The following is a 13,928-nucleotide window of genomic DNA, read 5'->3' as shown; positions in this document are numbered from 1 at the left end:
AATACATATACTACGAGGTGACAGTCGGCCCTTTGGGTTATTGCGTCGACGGGTCGGACTACTCCAACCTCAGAGATTTGCTGAAGAGCGTCACCACAGAGGTCCCCTTTGCGACCATTCCCATCGCCACGTTGCAGGAACTTTGCTTGCGACCGGTACGTGAGCCCAAGAAGACGAACCCGCCGATGGACATCCCGCTGTTTCTCCGCGACTCCATCGACCGCGGCACTTCGTATGGGGGGGGTCTCAATGTGTTGTTCCAAAGCCAGTGTTTCCTTATCACTGTATGTACATCACATCAATAAAAATAAAATAAACGGTGACCAAACATTGCTCTGGTGTAACTTTCATGTTTTTAACTTTATCCCAAAACACATAAAAATGGTTATTTATTTTCTTTTTTCATTTTAAGCCCCATGGCAATTTATAGGATTCTGCTCGAAATAGCATACCCAAACTAAAAAGGGTGTATCTCTGCAACCACAAGGGCTATTTGAATAATTTTGGTATTATAATAAAGGCAACCCATGTGAGCTTTTGGTCAGATGTGTAAATATTAGTATATATGTTGCTGGCCAGGAGTAAATAAAGATTGAAACACAGAAAATATAAGTTTCAGATCCGACTATAAAAGCACTTTCAGGATGATTATCTCTTTGAAATGATGCTTCACTAAGCCCTGAAGCTCTCCCAAATCATAGCACAATATGTGAACAGTCTCTCTGCAATGTTTGACTTTGAAAAAGTGAAGCAGAACAAAGTCAGAGAGGTAAAGTACAGAGAGAATTATTATTGTAGCCCAGGTTCTCTTGTTTAATTTATTGTGTAGCATCAATATATTTGTTCATGATTATTGTAATGTTTTACACAGTTTAACTAAAATGTCTAAAAAAGGACCTATATAGGTCCGGCGGGGCTTTTAACCCTTGTGTTAACACTTTTCTGAGATCGGCCATTTTGTTTCACAGCACTCAGGCTCGTCAACTTTTAGCTAAAGGCCAGGGAGACTTGAAAGTTAGCCGCCCCGACTAATACGACCGTCGCGGTTCCAGCGGTGCCGATCTCATTTTAGGACCTCGGCGAGGCACTTTTCTGAGATCGGCCATTTTGTTTTACAAGATGGCACAGGCACAGGCCTGGCAAGTGTGGCAAGTTGTTTTTTTTTTAGAGCATCAACATCAATAAACATCAATAATAAAAAATAAACAGTGACCGAACATTGCCGGATCCTCGGGCCCGTCGCGCGCTCTGGCCCTCTGGGCGGCTTTCACGACGGCGGCGGACGCTTCCGTGCGTGGCAGACGTCCCCTTCTCTCCATGAAGGGAGCCATGAGAGCCTTTCCCTGCCGCTCGAGGAACACCCTCCTCTTGTTCCGCTTGCCAGGCATCCAGTCGGTGTTGAGATCCATATCACGAAGACGTTGTAGGCGGACACGTCAAGGATATTGTGGAAAATTACCAGTGGCCAGCGCGCGGTCATCCTTCAGCAGCTGTACGTGCCAGTCATCTTGTCGAGGTTGTCCACGCCGCCTTTGTTGCGGTTGTAGTCCAGGACGATGACGGGCTTGGCGTCCAGGCGATCGCTGACGACGCCTTGTGCGTGCCTCGTGCTCAGGAGCACCACGTTCTTGCTCTTCTTCGGGAGGTAGGACACGAGCGTGGCGGTGGGCGTGAAGGCAAACTTTGACGAGAAGACGTCTCTCTGCTTGGACACGAGAAGCGCGGCCGGGAGCTCTAGCCTGTTTTTCCGAACCGTGCCGACCACGGTGTTGTTCCTGAGCAGGAGCCGCCGCGCAAGTTCGTAGGTGGTGAAGAAATTGTCGCACGTGACGTTGCACCCCCTCAGTCCCTCTGTAACGTCCAGCACGGCCCGCAACCCCAGGTTCTTCTCTGGGCGTCCGCCGCTCGGCTTTCCGGTGTAGACTTGCATTTTCCAAGCGTAGCTGGATCTGGCGTCGCAGGCGACCCACGACTTGATCCCGTATTTCGCCGGCTTGCTGGGCATGTACTGACGGAAAGGACAGCGGCCTGTTTGCGGAGAGGAGAGGAGAAGAGAGGAGAGGAGAGCGTAGCAGAGCAGCAGGTCACGAGATGAGAGGAGAGGTCATGAGAGGAGAGCAGAGGTCATGAGAGGAGAGGAGAGAAATTATTATTATTATTATTATTATCGTTATCATTGTTATGCAAAGCGGGGAGCCGGCCAAGTACCTCTGAACGGAACCAGTTGTTCGTCCACCGTCACTTCGGGCCCGGGGTTGTAGAGGCGCGGCAGCCGCTCCGCCCAGGCGTCCTAGAGCTCTCTCACGGCTGCCAGTTTGTCAGTCTCGCGTCTCGCAGTCGTCGAAGCGCAGCAGTCTTGAGTACGTGTGAAAACGTTTGAGTGACATCGTGGCACGGAATATGGCCCTGCCGCTCTCGGCGTCCCACAGACTGGCTGCGGCCTCGCCCCGGGACCTGTACACGCCCGCCAAGATCAGCAGTCCCATGTAGGCTCGCAGGTCGGTGTCGTCCATCCCTTTCCAGTCGTCGCCGTATTTTCGCGAGCCCTCCAGATTGGTCATGTCCAGGACGATTCTTTCTACGGCTGGCGTGACAAACAGGCGGAACGTCGAGGCGATGTCACGGGTGTGGGACATCGCGAACGCCGTGGGCCCGGGGTTCATCGGCGTAGCGTTTCGCACCGTGCACCCCCCCCTCTCGGTCGTACGCACCATGACATTTCTCCGTTCTTTGACAGGAAGGTCTGTCTTTTGCCTCGAGCGGCGCCGTCTCTGTCTGCGGCAGCGTCTGCTGCTTCTTCTTCTTCTTCTTCTTCTGAAGACAACGTGCCGTGCACTTAGCCGGATTCCTCCCCGTCGTCCTCGTCGTCCTCATCGTCCACTGCCTCGTCTTCATTGTCAACTTCCTCGTCGTCTTCATCGCCCACTTCATCATCTTCATCGTCAACTTCCTCGTCGTCTTGTACTTCTTGTTCTTCATGTTCTTCTTGCTCTTGTTCTTACCAGCATTCTAACGAAACGTTCTTCTTCTTCTTCTTCTTCTTCTTCTTCTTCTTCTTCTTCTTCTTCTTCTTCTTCTTCTTCTTCTTCTTCAGGGTTGACAACTTGACTTCTGGTGAAACAACACGCTGTCGTCATGACTTTGGGAGAGCAGTGGAGAGGACCACCACAACCACGGCCGCGGCCGCGGCCACCTTTTTCTTCCTCTAATGACGGTGACACGTCGCGCACTGGGTCGACCAACATTTCAACAACTTGACTTCTGGTGAAACAAGGCGCGGTCGTGATGACTTTGGGAGAGCGGTGGAGAGGACTACCATGACCTCGGCCACGACCTCGGCCTCGACCGCGACCACCTTCTTCTTCTTCTTCTGATGACGGTGACGCATCGCGCACTGGGCCGACCAACATTTCGACAAACTGACCTCTGGTGAATCGTCGCGCTGTCATGATGACTTGAGAGTGGTGGAGAGGCCACCATCAGCAGCACACGACTGGAGACCGGGTACGGACAATATCTAAACACTGGGCACCAGACAGTTTTAGTTAGTATGTATTATCTTCCGGCACGCACGCGCACGCACACACACACACACACACACACACACACACACACACACACACACACACACACACACACGCTGTCCGTGGTCCTGAAGAGGACATACGGGCTCAGACGGGGCTCGTGGGCGGGGCAATATCTTTGCATACTCTCGGCCGCCTGAATTTAAACCCCTGACCCCGTGCCTAATATGTGTGTGCGCGTGCCATTGCTTGTAACACTGGAAGTGATGACTAAATAAAATAAAATAAACCAAGGTTTTTTTTTAATAAAAAATACAACTCTCTGTGTCCTGTGATCATTGGTTGTTTTTTTTGCGTGCGAAGCTTTCATATCTTGATATCTAATGAGAATTTTTTGACTTGGGCTCGTGATGGTGTACGAATGATCACAACTGTCACTGTTACAACATCTTTTATTTTGTTTCTTACTGTTGCACAAAACACATCACATCACTCACTACTAGATATTATCAATGGGTCTTTACTAACAGGTCATGTACCACAGTCTTTTAAAGTAGCTGTAATTAAACCTCTTCTTAAGAAGCCCACTCCGGATCCAGATGTGTTGGCTAACTACAGACCTATCTCTAACCTTCCCTTACTCCCCAAGATACTGGAGAAGGTAGTCACAAACCAGTTGTGTGACTTTTTACATAACAATAGTTTATTTGAGAAGTTTCAGTCAGGATTTAGAAAGCATCATAGCACAAAGACAGCACTAGTGACAATTACTAATGACCTTCTAGTTGCATCAGATAGGGGACTTGTCTCTGTACTGGTCTTGTTAGACCTTAGTGCAGCGTTCGACACCATTGACCATGACATCTTATTACAGAGACTAGACCAGTTGATTGGTATTAAAGGTACAGCACCTAAGCTGGTTTAAGTCGTATTTATCAGATCGATCTCAGTTTGTATTTGTAAACAATGAGGCCTCGGTTACCACTGCCGTTCGCCATGGAGTTCCACAGGGTTCTGTGCTTGAACCAACTGAGATGAGGCCAGCGACGGAGGTGCGGTCCCGCGCTCCTGAGCCGGTGACGAAGGGGATCTCTGCTAAAATGGGGGCAGAGATAAGGGGCAGCTCTGCCGTGACGGCTGTGCAGTTCCGCCCTCCGGTGACGAGAGACCCGTCTGGCGTCTCTTGGCCACGGGCGCTTCCACACCGGTATCGCCAGGTCTACGGCCTGCAGACATACGGCCTGCAGACATACCTATCGCACTGCCCGTTGGGGTCTTTTCCAGATAAGCGGGAGACAACATCCAAAGGAACTCGTACAAAACAGCAGCAGCAGCAGCAGTCAGAAGGTCCAGAAGTGAATGAAATAACATGGGTCACGGACCCCTATATATACAAATATTTAAACACACCCCAATGTTATGACACACCTCTAAAATACATACAGTTACAACTACTTTCCGAGTACACGGGTCTTTTTGACCCAGGGGACAGCGGGAGGATCGATCGTACGCGGGTCAATCTGCCCCCCACACCCCAGGACAACGGGTTGCACGTTTACGTACGTACATGTAAACTCGTACATGGGTCATTTTGACCCACCCACCCCCGGGACAGGAGTGAGGGCTGGGGAGACATTGGCTCGTACGTGGGTCAATCTGACCCCGCAGGACAACGGGCTGCATATATACACATACATATATACATATGACTGTACATACACACACGTTCGTGGGTCATTTTGACCCCAAGACAACGGGAGGGATATTGACACGTACACATACGTACGTCCATGTAAACTCGTACACGTCCATGTACAGTCATATGTATCTATGTATGTGTATATATGCAGCCCGTTGTCCTGGGGGGGGGTCAGATTGACCCACGTACGAGCCAACGTCTCCCCAGCCCTCACTCCCATCCCGGGGATGTGTGGGTCAAAATGACCCTTGTGCAAGTGTATGTGTACGTGTCAATATTGACGTACACATACACTTGCACGAGGGTCATTTTGACCCCAAGACAACGGGAGGGATATTGACACGTACACATACACTTGCACGCGGGTCATTTTGACACTGAGGACAACGGGAGGGTTAAGAGGCTCCTCTGTCCTCCACTCGTTACCTGTATTAATGGCACGTTTGAACTCCTTGTCAGTATAAAAGACACCTGTCCAGAACCTCAGTCAAACTTCACTATGGCCAAGACCAAGGAGCTGTCAAAGGACACCAAAAACAAAATTGTAGACCTGCACCAGGCTGGGAAGACTGAATCTGCATTATGTAAGCAGTTTGGTGTGAAGAAATCAACTGTGGGAGCAATTATTAGAAGATGGAAGACATACAAGACCACTGATAATGTCCCTCGATCCGGGGCTCCACGCAAGATCTCCCCCCGTGGGGTCAAAATGATCACGGTGAACAAAAATCCCAGAACCACACGGGGGGACCTAGTGAATGAACTGCAGAGAGCTGGGGCCAAAGTAACAAAGGCTACCATCAGTAACACACTACGCCGCCAGGGACTCAAATCCTGCAGTGCCAGACGTGTCCCCCTGCTCAAGCCAGTACATGTCCAGGCCCGTCTGAAGTTTGCTAGAGAGCATTTGGATGATCCAGAAGAGGATTGGGATTGGGTCATATGGTCAGATGAAACCAAAATATAACTTTTTGGTAGAAACTCAATTAGTTGTGTTTGGAGGATAAAGAATGCTGAGTTGCATCCAAAGAACACCATACCTACTTGTAAAGCATGGTGGTGGAAACATCATGCTTTGGGGCTGGTTTTCTGCAAAGGGATCAGGACGACTGATCCGTGGAAAAGGAAAGAATTAATGGGGCCATGTATTGTGAGATTTTGAGTGAAAACCTCCTTCCATCAGCAAGGGCATTGAAGATGAAACGTGGCTGGGTCTTTCAGCATGACAATGATCCCAAACACACCGCCCGGGCAACGAAGGAGTGGCTTCGTAAGAAGCATTTCAAGGTCCTGGAGTGGCCTGGCCACCCCATAGAAAATCTTTGGAGGGAGTTGAAAGTCTGTGTTGCTCAGCGACAGCCCCAAAACATCACTGCTCTAGAGAAGATCTGCATGGAGGAATGGGCCAAAATACCAGCAACATTGTGTGAAAACCTTGTGAAGACTTACAGAAAACGTTTGACCTCCAGCGTTTCCCCTACTGTTATAATACTCCCCTACCGCCGCCGCCCTCCCCCACCCCCCCACCTGTAATTTATTTTACAACGCCAGATATCAGAAGTAATTTAACCTGTTGTAAGCCTCGCCGCCCTGCGCCTATTATCAGACACGAAAATTTTCTTTTTTTTTGTACGTTTCCTTAATTATCTCCAGAACCACAGCGTTGTTTAACTTCATTTAAATTGCTTAAAATACCGCAACCCTAGGCTTACAAACCACCTAGAAGTACCTCAAAGAACACAAAACGGCAAGAAGTTTGAAAAAAAAATCACTTCCTCTGGACATTTCCCTGTGCTGTGCGCCCTGTGTAGCCCCCACCTTTGTAAAACCACGTCCCAGTGCAAGGGGGAAGGCTTATGCAAATTTTAAGGGTCAGGCAGCTGTCGGTGAGAGAAGGCTTTCACATAGAAACAGTGATTTTCCCATTTTTCAACTGAACGACACAGTTTTTTTTACTAAAAATAGGTGCCAACACCCCATATGCTTCGATTTTCTTGCATATTCCGATTATTTAGGTCATAACCTTTCCAAAAAGGTGTTTTATTAGTATGTGGGATGTTGGTAAGGGTCTGAACCATGGAGGTAGGACATGTCAGTGATCGCTCCAAAAGATATGTTTGAGAAATCTTGTTTAGATCATGCTGGATGTTCATAGTTATGATCAAAATATGGTATAAAAGTAATTTTATTGAAAATATACATTTTTTTCACAAACAAATTCTGAAAAAAATGATATAAAATAATACAAGTAATATAACTAAATGGGGTTCATACGACTACTTGAACACGGGGAACAAAAGTAGAGTAAAAAAAGTGGTAACATATGGTTCTACGGTTTTCAAAAGGTTCTCTTTCCTATAGAACAGGTCTACACCTTGTTCTGTTAAAGAAACTAAACGGCCGTATGTTATTGATGGTATCTACACGACAGCTTGTCGTGACATGGTCGCGTCTACTTCTCTGCTCTGTGTCGCGCACGGCCGAGTTCCGCCCCGATGCACTGTACACAGATGAGACACAGAGGACAGAGAGAGAGAGAGAGAGAGAGACACGAAAAATGTGTTCACAATGGGATTTGCTGCTTTAAGCTATCACTATTTTAAGCTATCAGCGCGATCACACGACGCAACTTTTAAGCCGCTTCCAAAATGCCTTGGCAAAAACGCGCCCGGCGCACCTGTGGAGCGGGCTTGCGTGCGCAACCGCAGTGACACTTTGCTTGTTCGTTAGAGCTGCACCTCGCCTGTAATCCAGACGAGAGCAGGCAGCCTCAGCAGGAGGCGTTGTCAATAAACTATGGTCAAGTCAGACAGTTTTAGGCTGCCTTCAAAGTATGCACAGGAAGTCACAGGAAGTCCTTTTAGTTCCGAACTTTAGGCTACTTGTAGTTTACAGATCATGTTTGGATTTATTTATATGTGTTTATAAATATATATTTATGTAGAAATGTGTGTGTAGCTGCATCCTTTGTTATTTTTATGTCTGCCTGTGAAATCCATTACTAGTGGTTTTGATGTTTGTTTTATAAAATAATATTATAAGTTGACTAATAGTCAACAATCCAGCAATAAGTACTACAACTACACATAAAATTAAAGCTGCTCGCATCTGTGACTGGGCCCTCGCTTCAAGCACGTCAAGCAAGCGAGGGCCCAGTCACAGCTGCGAGCAGCTTTAATTTAGAGAGACATATATATATATGTGTGTGTGTATATATATATATAATATATACACACACATATATACACACATATATATATACACAAATATAAATATACATATATGTATATTATATATATATGTATATAGATGTTATATGTATATATATTTTTATTTGTAAATATGTATATAAATGTATATACAGATACAAATACGTATCAAAAGTGATGAAAAGCTTGATGTTTCATGGAACGCCATGGAAGTGGTTTTGGTGACTATTTCATATGGTTCTTGATCATACAATTAAATTAAAGTCAGTTTATTTAATATAGCCCAACATCACAAATACAAATTTGCCTCGAAGGGCTTTACAATCTGTACACATAACATCCCTGTCCAGGGACCTCATCACATCGGATCAGGAAAAACTCCCCTAAATAAAGATAGTAAAAACCCTTTCACAGTGAACAAAGGGAAGAAACCTGAGGGAGAGCAACAGAGGAGGATCCCTCTTCCCAGATGGACAGAAGCAATAGATGTCATGTGACCAGAATGAATAACTTAACGGAGTTCCAGCACGTTACATGAATATGACAGAACGTATTAATATCATGAGTAGTAGGCATGGTCCACGATCCATGAAGCAGAAAGAGGTAGAGAGGACGGGCATCAGCAGGGCCGCCATTGCAGGAGGCAGGACTGGCTCTAGGCACAGCCATAATCCATGGAAACTTGAGGCGAGGAACCACAGAGGCTCCCGAAGAAGAAGAAAAAGGAAAAAAAAGCAAGCTGTTGTAACTCAACTGTACTTTGTCAAAACTGTTCCAAAGTTAACATGCTTTATGAGAGGCATGGCTTGAAGACTTCTGCATGCCAATATTAACTCATAGTCAAAGCGCCACCTATGGCGCCACCTACCACGTTAGTCAAAGCGCCATTGTCAAACTATGACAATTTGAACTAGAAATTAAGGACGAAAACGAAATTGGCCGACTTCTGGTACGGTTTAGAGCATGGTCCCAAGAGAGTTATTTTTAAGTGTATATGTGGTACATACGCCTATCAAATATTGTATATCTATGTTGAACGTACTGCAAGGGCTGCTTTGTTGAATTTAGTTGAATTTACCCCTAAGAAGTTAATGGGTCCTTTTCTTTTGAACACAATGAGATACAAACAAGCTTTTGATATATTTTCATGAAATTGAACCCTTAATGATCCACAGAGAATTTTGTACAAATTAAAGCCAGCGTTTAGGAAGATTTGAGGAAAACATTGTTTTAATCAAAATTCAAAAAGGTGGAAATTCTAAGTCGGCGGACTTTAGTGCGACCACGTACTTTTTTGTAGAGCAGACACAACCGGACATGTGTGTGAAATTTCAGGTAAATTGGTGATAGTGGGCAAAAACTGTGGGCTTTCACAACTCACAGGTTGTCAAAAAAAAAACATGTTTTTTAGGGGACGCTATCTGACTTCCTGTATGGTTTAGAGCATGGTCCCAAGAGAGTTATTTTTAAGTTTACATGTGTTACATATTCCTAGCAAGTTTCATACATGTAGGTCAACCGTAGCGCTGGGGCTGCTTAATTGAATATTTGTAGGGGGCGTTATCAAGCCAAAGTGCCATTTTGAGTCATTCAAATCACATCAGGTAACTACATCTTTGCCTTTAATTGTGTCTGCCAAGTTTAGTTATGTGTCGAGCATGCCTAGTCCCTCAAAAGTGACTTTGTTGTTGACCGCGAAGGATGGGTCGCCACGGCAACAGCGTTTCACGAAACATCAAAATCTTTGGGGGCTGACGTCATGAAAATCTTATGTTTGTATAGAAGTAATTTGATGTCGATCTGACTGACCTACTAAGAGAAGCAAGCCAAAGTATAGAAATATTTACTTCCTGTTACCATTGATCATATGGATGTCTTCAGGGTCAAGAGGTCATGACCCTGAAGCAGGTTACATTATGTACGGCCGAGTTAAAGCAACTTCCATTTTCATGGAAAATGGTGTCTCTTTGCCGCTGCATTTATATGAATTGAAGACTTCAATATGAATATGAATTTCTATGAATTTTGATTAATATTTAATTAATATTAATATGCTATAGCATCACAGTAATACAGTAATACTATAATCATGTCCTAGATCATTGGGCTCCCCCTTGTTGTACTACAGTTTTCCTTTTGAAGAAATGTGGTTTCTAGGATTTTTTATGATTTTTTATTAATATTGAATTAATATTAATATGCTATAGCGTCACAGTAATTGTCTTTTTAAACTTTATTACTGTGACGCTATAGAATATTGATATTAATTAAATATTAATAAAATTCATAGAAATTATATTTCTTCAAAAGGACAACTGTAGTACAACAAGGGGGAGCCCAATGATTTATGACATGGTTTTTGTCTTTTTAAACTGTATTACTGTGACGCTATAGCATATTAATATTAATTAAATATTAAGAATAATTCCTAAAAAATCAAAGAAATCATATTTCTTCAAAAGGACAACTGTAGTACAACAAGGGGGAGCCCAATGATTTATGACATGGTTTTTGTCTTTTTAAACTGTATTACTGTGACGCTATAGCATATTAATATTAATTAAATATTAAGAATAATTCCTAAAAAATCAAAGAAATCATATTTCTTCAAAAGGACAACTGTAGTACAACAAGGGGGAGCCCATGATTTATGACATGGTTTTTGTCTTTTTAAACTGTATTACTGTGACCCTATATTTTTATTGATTGGCAGGGGATTCGGGTTCATCCCAAGTCTCTAAATTGTCCTTTCCTCGCTCCTTGATCCTCGATTGAACCGGACGTGGTTCTGCGCCGCCATCTTGACGGCCGTCCCAAAGCTCTTATTCTGCTCGGAGGAGCGAGGATCGTGGAGTGAGGAGGGAAATCGGAGGTGCATGATCAAGGAGCCCCGAGAGCAAGCTTCCAGGAAGCAGGGCTCTCAAGTGTTACGCATTGAGCGTGACTGTCACGCATTTCGGTCTTAAGTCACGCCCTCCCACCACACATCGTATTTCTCACGCTGAAAAAAAACTCTAGGCTATTTAATGTGCCGCAGCGCGCAAACATGACCTGGTCGCGCTGCCCTCACCATGGAGGAATCAAGCACGTCTCCCCCGAATCCCCTGCCAATCAATAAAAAGAAATGGGCTACACGAATCAGAAAAACGTATCTGTTGTATCTGGGTGAAATGTAATCCCGGCTGTGCCTCCGCCACCCCCCCCCAGACAGACAGACAGACAGACATCACTAACATGCGCCTGCTGTCGCGTCATATCTACGTCGCTTAGTGAAAGTGGAGTCGGATTTGCCAAACACTGCGGTTGTCTTTTCCTAACTCATCATGAATTCTCCTTCCCATCTTTCCTTAACCCCGTGACGTTTTCCACAGAGGTTACGGAAAAGTGCTTAGGGTTAAACATTAGGAAGTAATTATTTGACTATTCGACCGCAGCCGTAGTCTACAGGGGCCATGTGCTAGGGATCAGTTGCTTCTGTCTTGCTCCCCTACTTGACCAATCCTGTTTAACAATGAGGTTCGGACCGCCCCAGCTCATTTGCATATAAGCACGCAGAAATACAGGCATAAATAAATGAAGAAATATATTTGTTTAATGATGTCCTGTTTATGTATCAACTTATATTTATTTATTCCTGTATTTATTTAAGCATTTATTTATTCCTGTATTTATTTAAGTATTTATTTATGTATTCCTGTATTTATTTATACATTTATTTAAGCATGTATTTATTTATTCCTGTATTTATCCATGCATTTATTTATACTTTTTTTCTTCTGTCCTCCATAATATAAATGGCAATCGTGTCCACACAGAAACTTTACTTATATGTTGGAGAGGACACCAATGCAACAATAGTTTAGTCAAACAGTGGTGGCTGGTGGATTTTTTTTTTGGTAGGGCCAGCCAATCAATTTCAGCAAACATCCCTTTGCATTCAATGCAAAAAAAGTATCACGCATTACTACTTTGCAGTTAAATATTTAACATTTATTCCAACACACATAATAAGGACATCTTATTCATACAATTCAGTATATTGTATACACACACACACACACACTCAAAATAAAAGCATCTCATCTCTATTTTACATAATTTCTTAAATTCAACTTTTTAAAAAGCACTTGCATATGATATATACCCATGTGTTTTCCATCTAAAATTGCAGAACAATCTCAGCTCTCTGTATAATGAGGCACCATTGACATAAGACACAAGTGTAAAGTGATAATATGGCCCTAAAGCTGAAACATTGACACTTGATTTTTGAAATTCTTCATATCTCTTGTGAAAACATAACTTTACTCATGTGGAAGAACTGTGTTGGTGCTAGACATTGTTTTACCAAAGGTCTTAGGTTCACAAAAGCAGTGGAATATATGAATAAAAAGGGAAGATACAGGTAAATAAAGGTCTAAAACCAAATGTATTATTATAATATGGTGGAGATGAGCTCTGTGGCTGCTGTTGTGGCTGGCCTGTGGTGGTGATTTGTTTGGCAGATGAGACGGACTAGGGTCTCAGAGCTACCAACTCTTACGGTTTCGCCGTGTGACTTTTTTTTTTCCAAATTTCTCATGTGGCCCCTTGGGAAAATGAATTGCCCACCCCTGGACTACGGTATGTTCATGACATGTGGTTCCCAAGCGCTCTTTGGTGACGTGGTTGATTACGTTACTGTCATCTGTCCATCATCGTATAAAGCCCGCCCTGACAATTTGATTGGTCCGAACAATTTTTGATTTTGGATCATTTCTCCCCAACGGAGCAGTGCCAGACCGAACTTCCAGACCTCAAATGTTGTGGGCGGGGCTAAATTCGGCTGGTACTAGGCTACATCTTTAGCATCCCACCCAAAAATCCACTAGAATGCATGAAATAACATCTACTTCAACCAAAATGTCCTGGGGATGGACCATCAGCTATGTCTTTGCTTCACAGAATGTAACCAATGTTGTCCATCTCCAGTAGGCCGCCCCTATCAACGACTTTAGGCCCCACAAACCACCAAAATGCAGGGTACAACATGGGTACAACACCAAATTAATTCAAATTTCCTGATATTTGAGCCACCAACGTGTGTGGCTGCGTGCGCGGCTAAATTTTGGTCACCCCCGACAAAATCTCACTCCAAGGTTTTTTGAAAAGTTGGCAGCTCTGAGGAAGTGTTTTAACGCTGGACACGCCCCCTCGCTGTTCATCTGTTATGTGATTGGACGCTGCAGCTGAGCGGACTGATCACTGGAGTTTCATACCAGAGTGAAGACGATCACAGTTCAAACTCAAGTTATATATTAGATCTGTTTTCTTATTCACCACCTGGTTAAAATATGTTCATTGTAGGTCTGAACAACAAAAGGACGCTGCGTAGCGAGAAGATGAAAAAGGACATGATCTCAGGATGAGGCCGGAAGTTATACCCGGCTGGGGACTCATCCGAGGTCACACGTGACATTTTTGGTATACGTACTCGAACTGCGCAAGCGCAAGACA

This window comes from Taurulus bubalis (assembly GCF_910589615.1).
Source record: "Taurulus bubalis genome assembly, chromosome: 6".
Classification (NCBI taxonomy): domain Eukaryota; kingdom Metazoa; phylum Chordata; class Actinopteri; order Perciformes; family Cottidae; genus Taurulus; species Taurulus bubalis.
This window is presented reverse-complemented; position numbering follows the sequence as displayed.